Here is a 14,181-nt window from a genome sequence, read left to right as displayed (position 1 = left end):
CGTGTCTGTGTGATTCCCTCCCCACATTGTGTTATGAGCTTTGAAGTCTGCACACCATATTATCCTGTGCCTATCTATACCTTTAATCTTAACTAGTTTATCATTCTCTAACCTTTGACCTGGATTATAGTAATTAACAACAACAAACTCCTCCCCCCCTCCCATACCTCCACCACTACACACTCTTGTTCCGTTCCAATATCTAATACCCTGTATGATATACCTCGCTTAATAAATGTTACCCACCCTCCACCAACCCCTTCACCTTCACTCCTGTCTCTTCTTATACCTACATATCCATATATAACAAAATCTAACACTGGTTTCAAAAACGTTTCTTGAATGCATATTACTTGTGGTTTTCCTTTCATTTGACTTAAAAAATATTTAACCTCCCGGCCATTTGCCACCCAGCTCCTAGCATTCCACTGTAGAGTTCTCACCATGGTTATGTTTTCTCACCGGCTCCTGACTACTCTGTGTATTTATCTCGGCTACCAAAGCCTCCCATTTTAACCCTTCCATCCCCAAATAATCCTTGGCTGCCTTAGCTATCGTCTGTATGCTCGTTGTCCTTGATGTGGAGTCTCTAGTTGAGTTTTTCACTGCTGCAACAAACATCACCACCTGCTTCTTATCTCCCCACACTTTATTCCTATCGTGCTGCTCTCCCACAGACTCCCTTGTCACTTCCCTTCCGCCCCCCCAGGCTGCTACCAACCCCTGACTCTTAGCACCTTGCCTCTGTTTAGCCACTTTCACTGCTTCTGCATAGGTCCCTTAGTCCAACACTTTTACCTTCTGAACTGCAACTTCCTCTTTCATTATTTCACAGCCTCCAAAAGTGACGACATGTTCACCCCCACAACTACAACATTTTAACTTGGCCCCCTCACACTTCCCATACTCATGATCCCCTGAGCATTTCGCACACCTCCTCTTTTCCTTACAGATTTTAGCGATGTGCCCAAATCTTTGACACTGAAAGCACCTCATTGGCTTAGGAATGTAAGCCCTCACATAGAAACACAGGAACCCTAGAAATACTCTATCTGGTAATACTTCTCATTTAAGCTCCAACAATACAGATTCACACTCATTTCCTGTTCAGGGCCCCTTGTCATCCTCTTAATACTAATCACTTCTATGCCTTTGGCCACCAAGTTCTCTTTAATCTCCTGCTCCTCAATATCCAGAGAGATTCCTGTTATCACCCCTTTGCAACGTTTCTCTCTCTGCAATCCAACCTGCACCACCTTCACCACTTTGTTAACACCAACCATCGTTAGTTGCTTTGTCAGAACTATGAAGCTCATCCGAGCAACCAATCAACAGATTTCCATCTCCTAAAACCCTAGCAAACTTTATATCACCGCACTTTCCTGTCAACTCCTTTGTTAGCTTTAACGGGTTCATTTTCCCTATACCTCCCTCCTCAGCAAACCGGACTATCATTTTGACATCTACCTTTTTCTCAACCCCCTCCTCCTCACTTGAGTCACTCACCATCTCCGTTTCGATACCATCTACACTATTAAATGTTCTCGCTCTTTTAACATCTTTTCCTTCTCTTCCCTGAATCTCCTCTTCTCTTCCTTCCTCGCTACTACTACTGCCTCTTCCCCTACACTGCCCCTTTTCTCCTACCTCCCTTTCCTCCCTCCCCCTACCTTTACTCCCTTTAGTCATCCGATAGAAAAGACGGGAACAATTATAAAAGAGAAAGAAAAGAAACGGGCACCTTTCCGGACACAGGTCGTCGGTCGGAACCCGCCTCTAGAAGACCACCTAACTCTAACCCCCACCCAGTCATACCCTTTTCCTTTATTTCCTATGAACCACAATCACACAAGTGCAACAAAAAAGCTCAAAAAAGTTTGTCTCTACAACCGGAGCAGCAGGTTCTCGAGCAGCGACCGACCGCGTTCCCCCCCCCCCCCAACAATCGTTCCGGACCCCCCCCCCCCCCCCGTCAACAATCGTTCCGGACCCCCCCCCCCCCCCCCCCCCCCCCGTCAACAATCTGGCGCAGGGGGTCCATCAGTACCGATAGTATAGGGGCCCAGGATTTGGTGCTACGGCCCTGGGGGTGACCTTTGACATTGTCGTACATCACTTAATGCATAATGTACGACAATAATGAACACAATCCTAGATGAGCTAGAGAGGAGAGCAGAGAAGACAAAGTCACAGTGCTCACACACACGGGGAGTATCTTTACATGTAGTCACTGTGACCTTTGTGTAAGTGTGTAACACATGGTGGGTTGTTGTGTATTGGAGATTAATTTACTGGTTCATCAACAACAAACTTACATTTCTTCAATGATTTAAAACGTTCCATCAATCTCGAAATAATCAAAACAAGGGTTTTAGAAATAAACAATTTTATTTTTTGTATCACACTTATTTTTACAGAAACAGCATTTATACTGAACACTATTTGACTGGAATGTATCTATTCCCCTGAAATGATCCATTACAATGATAATGTAGGCCTACGCATTATAATATTTGCCTTTTCTATTTATTAAAATCACAAGTGCAAGAACATTGAATTGTTTTGTCATTCAATATTCAGAAGTTAAAACCAATAGAAATGTTAAAAAATATTATTATTTATAAATGTTTATCCTCTAAACATGTTCTACATAACTGCAACTAATTTTATATCTTTAATCTTTTATATCTTTAAGAGTAAAATAAATAAAGGGAAAACAGACACATAAATGCAGTGTAATATAACCCTTTATAAAGGGTTATGTTACACAACAACAGGGTTAATTCTTAAAGATATTCTTCTCGTTAAATGACAGCAGTATGACATTAATGCAGTTCTCTCAGATCTCACATAGTAGAGATTCTAATTCTATTCTCATTCAGGAAACAACACAAGTTGTTTTGGTCGTTTGATTGACAGGTGAGATGATCAGGGGGGCAGAGTTTCTACCTTCTTTATGTAAATCTGTGCTGAGGATTGGATGGAGAGGCTCAGTGAAGGTGCAGCCAGTAGCAGAGTAGATATGAACCCTGGCTTCCACATCATAGAAGGAGACCAGACCCTCATCATAATCAACAAACACCCCCACCTTCTGGAGCCCAGCTCTCCGAGGGAGACGGACAGAAGGGTTATCTTTAAATACCAACACATCATTGTTATAGGAAAGAGTCCAGTAACCCATCTCAGGGGTCCACACTGTCAGACCTTTTCTGTCGATGGACTCTCTGGCCACTCCTAAACCCCATGCAGTCTTGTCTTTAACCTGGACCTCAAAGTAAAATCTCCATGAGGAGAAGCTCTGCCTCGTGAGAACAAATGTATACCTTGTAAATCTCTTAGGGTTGTCTGGGAGTTTCTTCCTCACACCTCCATCATGTACTTGTTTCCCATCCTTAGACAGGATGAGCTGGGGATGAGCTGTATCAGGATCCAGAGTCACATCTACTTCATACTGCTGGACCCTCTTCAGTTCAGCATCATCACGCAGCTTCTTCATCTCCATGTTCAGTGTCTCCTCCAGCTGATCCAGGGATCTCCTCAAGGTCCCTAGGTACGACGGAGGACGGACCTCCACTGTGGTCCAGTCCCTGGTGGGTGGAGGATCCTTCAGGGATCTGAAGGCCTGGAGGAAGTGGAGGTGGTCTTCAGTGTGTGAGAGCCGCTTCACCTCTGAGCTTCTATTGGTCAGATCTTCTATTTCCTGCTCCAGCTCTTTGATGAGGTCTTCAGCTCGTTTCACTGTGGATTTCAGTTTCTCTTTAACCGTTTGGTTGAATTCATACCGGCCCTTTCTAACACAGCTTATCAGAGCAGTGAAGACCTTCCCACCAATGGCTATCTCTCTGTCTGCGTCTTTGTTGCTCAGTTCTACTCTGTCTTTGATCTCCTTAATCTTTAGTTTTCTCTCCTGGATCATCTGCGGAACTTCAGCCTCTATCTTCCCCAGCTGGGCCGTCTTCACTTCATATTCCTCCTTTAGAGGTACAACAGGATGGGACTTGTGATCTGCCTCTGTGCAGAACTGACACACACACACCTGTTCAGTCTGGCAGAAGAGCTCCAGAAGTCGTTCGTGTTTCTTACACATCCTGTCTTCCAGACGGTTCATAGGCTCGACCAGCCGATGTTTCTGCAGGTGAGCGACTACCTGATGTGGCTCCAGGTGGGTTTGGCAGTAAGAGGCAAAACACATTAGGCAGGACTTCACAGCCTTCTGCTGGGTCCCAGTACAGAAGTCACAGGGAACTTCTGCTGGTTCAACACAAGGCTGCTCTTTTACTCGTACAGTTGTTCTAATCTGAGCAGCCAGCTCTGATAAGAAGGTATTGACCCGTAAATCAGGTCTTGTATGGAAAATCTCATTGCAAACAGGACATTTGTACTGGACTTGTTCATCCCAGAACTTTGTAATACAGGTTCTGCAGAAGTTGTGTCCACATGCGGTGGTAACTGGACTGCTGAACACATCCAGACAGATGGAACATGAAAAGTTCTCTTCAGACCAGGAAGTGTTAGCACAGGCCATTCCTAGACACAGACGACAAGGTTTATGTATTGAGCAATTATACATTTCTAATTCAATAACAGGAAGAGACGTTTTAACTACTCCTAAAAGTTGTGTGCTTTTACTTACCTAGTTGTTACTGTCTGTCAGACTATTTTTTACAAAAATGCGTTTTATTTTTCTCCTGAAGAGAGAACTGCTTCCACGTCGGTTGGCTTTGGTCTCTATGAACCGTAAGTTTCGTTTCCTCAACATGACGTCCTCTCCTCTCCTTCCCTAACACCTGGCTCCTCCCCTAACACCTGGCTCCTCCCCTAACAACTGGCTCCGCCCCCACGGTACACACCCTGAATGTTGAAGCATTCTGTAAAGGCTGCGTTGATACGTTCTCTTCTTTGCAGCATTCAAATATGTTCAACCTTAAAAAGACTGGACACAGTGAGTCCGGGAAAAAAAATAAGTTTGTGGGTTATTTCATATTAAGTTAACACTGGTAGTGATATAAGGCTTCTCTCTCAGATTCTACCGTCATAAAACCTCTGAGTCATGTGACTCGGGGTATAGGGCAGACGAACCAGACCGACGAGTTCACCTTCACGCCTAGTTTCCACATACGTATGTTTTTCGTGTCCGTGCTTCCGTAAATTTACGGAAGGAGTCGCTAGTGTTTTACGTACGGGCATGAATTTATTTACGGACAAAAGATGTTAGGAGAAATCAGCGGATTGCTTACTCCGGGTAGGAAATGAGTGCCCAAATGAAGGAGTTCAAGTACCTCGGGGTCTTGTTCGCGAGTGAGGGTACTATGGAGCGTGAGATTGGCCGGAGAATCGGAGCAGCGGGGGCGGTATTGCGTTCGCTTTACCGCACCGTTGTGACGAAAAGAGAGCTGAGCCGCAAGGCAAAGCTCTCGATCTACCGGTCGATCTTCGTTCCTATCCTCACCTATGGTCATGAGGGCTGGGTGATGACCGAAAGGACGAGATCGCGGGTACAAGCGGCCGAGATGAGTTTTCTCAGAAGGGTGGCTGGCGTCTCCCTAACTCGGATTAGAGCCGCTGCTCCTTTACTTAGAAAGGAGTCAGCTGAGGTGGTTCGGGTATCTGGCAGAGCTATAGAGAGAGAGAGTTGCGACACGCTATGATCTCGCAGACAGGGTGGTCACGTGGTTGTCACGTGGTTCATGTAAGCCTCAATAGTTCCAAACACGCCGCGCTTTCAATGTTATTCTATGGGACGACAGCAGAGATTTCAATATTAAATGGTAAATATGAATGAAAAAATCACATACAAGTATTTGTCTGACTGTTATTGCATTATTGCATATTTGTAAATGTCAGGGTAACACTTTATAATAAGGTGCCATAATAAATAGCAAACTAGTCATTACCTAACCCTTTATTAATATTTGTTAATTATTACAAAAATATCTATTTGCCACTAGTTAATCGTTTTTTTCCACTGACCGCAGAGTGTCGCGGTTAGGGTTAGGGTTAGGGCTGTGTGTTAGGGTTAGGGCCGTGTGTTAGGGTTAGGGTTAGGGTCGTGTGTTAGGGTTAGCGTTAGGGTTAGGGTCGTGTGTTAGCGTTGGGTTAGGGTTATGCAAACAACTAATATTTAATTAATGATGAAAAAACTATTAACTTGTGCCAAATAGATATTTTAGTAACAATTAACAAATATTAATAAAGGGTTAGGTAATGACTTAGGGTTAGGCTGTTTATTATGGCACCTTATTATAAAGTGTTACCAATGTCAGTTTTACATTTAGAGCGGTAGGGGGGCAACTGAAAGCTATCTATAAGTACTATTACTTAGATACGTTTTTAAGTTTTGGAGGGAAAGCTTCACGTTCGTGTTAGCATACTGGCCTAACCTTAACTTTTACCTTACATCTGTGTTGAAATCAAAGTATTCAAGATGTTCTACCATGATCATTTAAAGATATAAGCCACACAAAGTATCAAATATGAAAGAATAACAACTCATTACGCCTGGATGAATGAAATTGTATTTTTTTTTATTAAACAATTAGTGTGACAAGAACAAGTGATTGCGATTGTGTGAACAGATTCAACAATGGACACAGCAGGGAACACTATATACTTAGGGCAAACCATTAACACATAACGTTGCAAATATACTATACTTTATGCCATTACAATACTTAGAATAGCCCTGAGCAAATTCAAAATGGGTTTAGGAGGGAGGATCCTCGTTTGGTCATGAACTCTGACCTCTAACCTATTCTCAAAAGTCGGGGCATAAGTGGTTGAGGAACAGTTGTTACCCGCTCTGTGATCTTCAATGGTGTCATGGTTCATTGGTTACAACTAACATTTTATAGATCAATGGTCATACCATGGTTGGCTGTGCAGCATTTGGATGCTCCAATCGGTCCGAGAAGGGTTATCACATGTACGGCTTCCCCAAGGACCAAGAGCGCAGGGAGAAATGGATGGCAATGGTCAGCCGTCAAAACTTATTAACAGTCAGCAACAGTCAAAAACGATGTAACGTAATGTTCAGATCACTTGCTAGCATTTCAAAGGGCATAATAATTCTAAGTGTAGAGAATTATGACTTTCCAATGATATTTGAAGTGCAATGGAAACTGATCTTACAAGCCTACCTACAGGTACACTTTGAAAATGACCAATTCAAAGCCACAAAAGTAGATAGGATGTTGAAGTTGAGGCCCGATGCAGGCCCAACAGTTTTCATCCATCGCCCTAAACCGAAGAGGAGGAAACCCCCTTCTGTGAGGGTGCCTCCGGAACCAAGTGCAACGGACCACACATATTGCGCCCAATTAAACTTCGGTATGATCCATGCAGCTAACAATATTCCCCATTTCATTTAATTCAAGGATAGACTACACTCCTAATGAGATTAAATAATTAATATTTGTACATTCAGTTTAAAAAACAACCAGAAGGCAGGGATTCTCTGAGGATTTGCACACAATGTAGATAATCGACACATTTAACAATTGCCGGTAGATCCATTTATAAATTGTATTGGTTTCTGATTGTGGCAGAAGATTTAATTCACATTACATAAATGTTCTGCTTTAATTCATTTTCTTACATTGGAGATGACAGTAGTTGCAAATGCAAAGGCAAAATACATATAACAGCAACATTACCTTGTAATTGTTACAGAGATTGAGGGAGAAATTTAGGTGGATTTCAAGAGCGTTGAAAAGGACATCACAGGAGACAGAGAGAGCAATCAAGAGGCCACATTGCCAGGGGCAGGTGATTCAGGGGCAGGTGATCCAGTGGCGGGTGATCCAGGGATTTGTGTGCCGAGGGCCAGTCAGTCAGGGGTCAACAGTGAAGGAATAACTTTTGCCAGGGCCAGCTGCTCCAGGGACCAGACTGCCAGGGACTGATGGGGCGACTGTGGAGGACCTAATAGGCCTATGTCACGGAACAATTGAAGACCGGAAGAAGCTCGCGGAGTAGGGTAACTGCTCTTCCGCTTAGCTTAGCTAAGCTGTTTACCATGGCGGAGGCAGATCGATGCCTTTGGACCAAGTCTCTCCAACCTTCCTAAATTGTCCTACGACGACGTCCTAAGGATAGTAAATCAGCACTTACGTGTCGAAACATCTAAACTACGCAAAGGATATAAGTTATTCTGGGAGAAGTACATTTTTAATTACATAGGTAAGTGTTTCAAATCTGTTGACACTGTGTAGCTTGACTGTGACAGATAGCATTAAGTGTAATACATGTCAGTTAAAACGTATCCTTTTTAATTAATCGCAAAATATTATTTACACTGGTAGGAATACATATTTAGTTTGAGTGTCTCTGAAACTTTGCCTGACGAACCCCAAGAGGTTTGGTATAGGTAGGTAGCCACTGCCTACCGTACATGTAAGTGTCGATAGTATGTCAGATTAGCTCCAGGCTACTGTCAGAACATAGTGGCTGGGTGGCTGTGATAAGCTACCAATGCCCATACATTTTGGTGTATGGTGTGTTAATCTTTCCCTCTCTTACTGCAGTGTCAGATTTAGTTAATTTGGAAGTAGCAGTTCGGGCGAACTGCTACTGTTCCCAGAAGAAAAACGCTTTTCATAGTCTTTTGTGAATCAATGGGACTGTTACTTAGGCCTACCTTTCTGACCACTTTAATTAGATTTACATTTTGTGATTCAAACAACAGGCCCGCCTCGTAATATGTAGCATAATGGATAGCCTAGAGCATGGTTTCAGACCTTCAGATTTAGTTTTATGTTCAGTCTGTGTGTGTTTTTATTATTATGGTTTCTTGTTGCTGTTCCAAAATGCTCTCTCTTTCTCCAGATCTGCTGTTGCAGATGATAATGTTTTGTTTCATGTCTGCTGTTGCAGACACATGACTACCAATTCACAGGGGAGAAAAGCGTGCCATCACCTCTGTCGTGCACCAGTGTTCTGCAGTCGTGAACCAAGGACACAGGTTTATGTGTATACCTCAGGTCTAGCCAAACATCCTGTATAGTCTACTCAATAATAGCATTCGAAGTTCTTGTATATAGACAGACGCGACTAACACTGACTTAAGTGTTGCTACACTGACAATATGATTTATGTGCTGACATATTTTTTCTTTTTGCTCCAGGGGATTCGCCCGGAACCCATTGACCAACTTGTGGTCAGGAAACCTAAGGTTTGGGTTAGGTGTTTTATTTTAGCACATACATGGACACATACCTCCTGAATGCCAAGTAAATATGGCCGAGGGATACACACACCCCATTCCATTTATTTATTTCTGTTAAATGTATACATGTAAATATTTTAATCAAAGAATTGGAAACGAACATTCCTGAACATTTGTTTAAGGTAACACACTCTGAGCACCTTTAAAACAAGCCTGAAGACTTTCATGTTTGCATTAGCTTTCTGCTACATCTTAAATACATTGCACTTTCTAAAAAGCTTTTTTAACTTTGCCTTTATTTTCTATTTTAATACTAAAATGCCTTTAACTTTCTATTTTACTCATTTCTCTGCATATGTTTTCTTTTACTTATCTATTTTATTGTATGACAATGTTTATATGTGAAGCACTTTGAGTCTTCCCTTGTGTATGAAAAGTGCTATATAAATAAAGTTGCCTTGCCTAACACACACAGAACATTTCATTTCTTTCTGTTAAATATGTATATATGTAAATTTATATTTAAAAAAAGAACTGGAAACGAACATTAAATAAACATTTGAAAAGGACGGACGGACACAAACACACCATTTTAATTTCTTTCTGCTAAATGTAAACAAAGAACATTAATAAACATTTGAAAATAGTCATGTGATGTCATGTGTGTTTTAATGTGTAACACTGGGACATCACCCTTAACATCTAAAGGACCTTGATAGTTAGACATCAAGCAACAATTTACCCACAGCTGATTGACGGAGCCTGAAAGAGTCAGAGGAATGGTCGGGTCCCAGATATGATATTCTTTGACCCTTCTGATGGCCCTCTCCACCAAGATTCTAAATTGGGCGATACTCACTGGTTAACCTAGCGCCTCTTTTAAATGGCGGCATTATGAGGGTGGCCCCAACTTCAGAAAGAATCTTGTCGATACCAAAGCCTTTGCCAGCCATGCATGCATCTCCTGGCTGAAGTAGACTAAGGATTCCTGACTGCTGTGTGATTTCTCTATCTGATATGGAACCAGTGTACAGCTTAGAAATTAAGGTGATAACTCCACATGAAGCAATGCCAATCAGACCTTTGAAGGTGTTGGTATTCTTGTAGTGGGAGAATGTTTCAGACTGGAGGGTGAGTGATGAGGGTGCCTCACACCTGATTTCTGCGCAGTCTAGAATCACTCGCACGTTAGGACAGTACTGGGCAAAAAATTATCTAAACCAAGATTTATTTTGTCCTTCGGGAAAGCGTGGAAGCTGAGGTATGGCTGTATACGTCCTGATGCAGAGCAACACGGTACACTACAAGAACAACTGCGAACGGGAGCTGCCATTGTTGTTGCTGCTAGACGCGACCGGAAGTTGGATTACCCTACTACGCGTTCCGGAAGCAGGAAGTGTGACATAGGCCTATAAGGCAACTAGAAAAGGAAAAATTAATGAGAAGGAGAGCAGAGAGGGCTATTGCAAAACAAAAAAGAATCAATTTGGCACTAAGAAAGAGAAACAATTCAGTCAACAAGAAGTTAAAACGAAAAAGCCATACAGGTTAAATTGACCGCCCATCATAATCAGCATTGTTGAATCGGCGGCATCTGTAGGGCTTCATGTGCTGAACATCACCCTTTCCAGGATATAATTAAACAAACACTGTTATTTCTACTAGCTATCGCATCATAAAACCTGTCCTTAAATCAACCTAAATTATCCTAGTAATCCAACATAAATAACTAACTAAATAAAAGTTAGATTCACTAGTACTGAACTTTGTAATTGTTGGTGTAGATACCATCACATGGTGCAGTCGAGCTAACAAACTAGCAGGCAATCGGTCGTCTACCAAGATAAAAATATATATAATTACGCTGTGCATATACAAATAAATATCAATATATGCATCATAAAGGTCCTGATACAATATAGACAGTTGACAATTCAAAAGAGGTAGCTATTTAATCAATTTACCCCTGGAGATACCTTCACAGGTGGTGAAGTTGAGCTAACAAACTAGCAAGCAATCTGTCGTCTACCAAGATAAATATATATATAATTACGCTGTGCATTTACAAATAAAGATCAGTATATGCATCATAAAGGGCCTCTGATACAATATAGACAGTTGACAATTCAAAAGAGGTTGCTATTTAATCAATTTACCTCAGAAGTTACTCGGCGGCCAGCAATGGAAATGAACGGTCTCCTACGCCGTAAAATGGTTGTTTGGAACTATTCGAGGCTCCATACCCCGGAAGTAGGCGCTACAACGGAGTCCAATGGAAGTGTCGCAACTCTCTCTCTCTATAGCTCTGGTATCTGGTAAGGATGCCCACTGGGTGCCTTCCTTGGGAGGTGTTTCAGGCACGTCCAGTGGGGAGGAGACCTCGGGGAAGACCCAGGACTAGTTGGAGAGATTATATCTCAACACTGGCCTGGGAACGCCTCGGGATCCCCCCGTCAGAGTTGGTCAATGTGGCCCGGTAAAGGGAAGTCTGGGGCCCCCTGCATGAGCTGCTCCCCCCGCGACCCGACCCCGGATAAGCGGATAGGAGACCGGTACTTTGGAACATGAGGATCGACATATACAGAGATAAAAACAAAACCAACAGGCTTGGAAAGAGATCGCTGAGGAGTTTGGCCTGCAAGGTACTTAGCCTACAAGTTTTGTGAAAAACATAAAAACTTTCATACGGTATCTCCGTAAAACGACGGCGAAAGTTAAATTTTTTGAACGTATATTACGGACATACCGGACAGAAATTTTACGGAGGGGAGGAGTCTCGGAGGAAAAACGGACATTACGGAGAATCACATACGAATGAATGGACTTTCGGTCGGAGACGGTTGGATCGCATGCGAGAATGTACGTATGTGGAAACGAGGCGTCAGTCAGAGCCAACTAACGCTTGCAGCCGTGCGGCAGTTAATTCCACTGAATTAAAAATAGGTTTACCTAGAAAATTTTCAAATTATAAGGAGGGCAGGCCCCCCCCTTCCTGCCCTCGGGGTCCGACCGGGCCAAGTTTCGGTGTGGAGGTCCCAGTTAGGCCCTAGAATAAGGTATTAAAATTTCAGGACGGTAGGACCTTCCTATCTCAAAAACTGTTTTTCCACCACATTCTGAACCATTAGGTCTTGCAGGCTACACTTCTGAGGGGCTTTGTCAAAATGACACTCCATTTGGGAAACTTTTTTTCTCTAAGGGCTAGAACTCCAAATCTCGGATATGTCGTTCACGGGGCCCCGGGAAATGTGTGTAAACATTTTAGCATCCCTAGCTATCTCGAAAAGGTCGGCAAAGAGGCGTGACCTCCAACAGTACAGTACATGTACATAAGACAGAGGTTAGTTTCTAGTCCCCATTTTTTGTGGGATGGAGGTGTACATTCGTGGCTAAAGGTGTGTAGACACAGCTGGCCTGTGGCCACGTTTTTGAAGTCGGGGGTCAAAAGGTCAAAAGGAAAAGGCACCACGCCGCTTATGAGATAACAAAAAGTTAATGTGTGTTTCTCTCATAACTTTTTGTCATTATTAAAGAGAGGCCTGATTCTCAGATATGCATGTTGGATGGCTAGGGTGTAGGTCTGGGAAGAACTTCAGGCCAAAATCTTGCAAGCGAGCCGCTGGGTGAGTTGCAACGAGATGGAGCACTTGCTGAGTCATTTCCTGTAGTGCTGGAGCCACAGGTTGAGCGTATGCGTCCTTTGAGACCCCCTTTGATATATAAGAGACGCTATACAGCTTACTTAAATGTTGTCGACTCAGTCACCTATTGCATCACTTCCTTTAGGGCTTCGGCCTCCTAATTGATCATTGCAGTAGGCTATAATCGAATGCCCTCCTTCATATATATATGATACCTCCACCACTGGGACGTGGCAACAATTCTCCAAATCCATATGGGGAGGGGGGGGATGCTTGTAAATAGGAAGTAAAATCAGGAGAAGGAATGACCTCTCACAAATATTTATTGAATAAATTGTTTCAAATAACCCTCCCTCGTTAAATCAATGAGCTTGGTGTTTTGCTTTCAAAAAATAGTTATAGAAGAAGTCTAAACTGCAGAAAATAAACACATCCAAGCTGCCTTTTAAGGATACCTTGGAATATCTGTCTATTTTTCAACCATCGGACCCTAGTTTACGACAAAAACAACCCAATTGACGGCAGCTCCTTTGCCGCGTGGTTTTTAGAGTTATTAGAGGGGGAGGTCGATAGCAACCACCATAGCAACCATGACGGTCAAGTGACTGGATTCAGCCCCGTTGAAAAAAATAGAATACCTCCCTACACACTCAGTAGATTAATGATATTGAAATTATTATGACCATGACCAAGTCTTTATTTGCATGGGTTTACATTTCGTTGTGTAGCATGGAAAAATCGGAGAAACACTCCCATTCAGAATGCATTGGTTTACACTTCGTTCTTTGGAGCACGGTTATTTTTATTTATTTATTTATTTTCCGTTTTTGAGGAGTTGAGGATTTTTCTGCAATAATCCAAAATCCAATGGAAAACCCGTTGGCTTTTTGTCAAGGGAACCGAGGGCGACGCTCACTTCCGGGTTTGATGACATACGTCATCCCTCTCCACCACTCTATACTGTAAAAACACATGTTCAAGTTGAATGATAATGCATGAATTTATTCCTTATTCTGCCATAGTAACACGGTAAATAAATGGCAAAAATAGGCTGAGAACGAATTCGTATTTACGATATTGTAGCGACCCTGGGACAGTTAAATTGTTTGTGTGTTATGTGTTGCATTGTATTTCGTTGTCCGTTATGCCAGTTGTTCTGTGTGCATGTATTGTAATGTTCTTCTTGTCAATCAGTTGCCCCTTTCACACCGCCGCAAAATCGGGGCCGGTTCCGGGCCAGTTCGGAGCTAGGGCCAGGGCTTTGGTTTCACACCGCCAAAGAACCGGCTCCGGCCCCTAAAAACCGGTTCAACTCTGGCCCCACTTTAGAGCTGGGCTAGAACTAGAACCGCTTTTACGCCGGGGGCAGGGGGCGGA

The 14,181-nt window shown here is 42.8% G+C and overlaps 1 long non-coding RNA gene across 1 annotated transcript; it reads left to right on the top strand.

Annotated features, from left to right (window-relative positions):
- The first annotated feature begins 7,916 nt into the window (after positions 1-7,916).
- On the top strand, positions 7,917-9,640 carry LOC115560174 (uncharacterized). The gene is made up of 2 exons (XR_003979693.1): positions 7,917-8,178; positions 8,872-9,640. It is a non-coding gene; the product is annotated as an uncharacterized LOC115560174 (long non-coding RNA).
- Positions 9,641-14,181: the final 4,541 nt, after the last annotated feature.

The sequence above is a fragment of the Gadus morhua genome, chromosome 15, assembly GCF_902167405.1.
Source record: "Gadus morhua chromosome 15, gadMor3.0, whole genome shotgun sequence".
Lineage (NCBI taxonomy): Eukaryota > Metazoa > Chordata > Actinopteri > Gadiformes > Gadidae > Gadus > Gadus morhua.
This window is presented reverse-complemented; position numbering and strand designations above follow the sequence as displayed.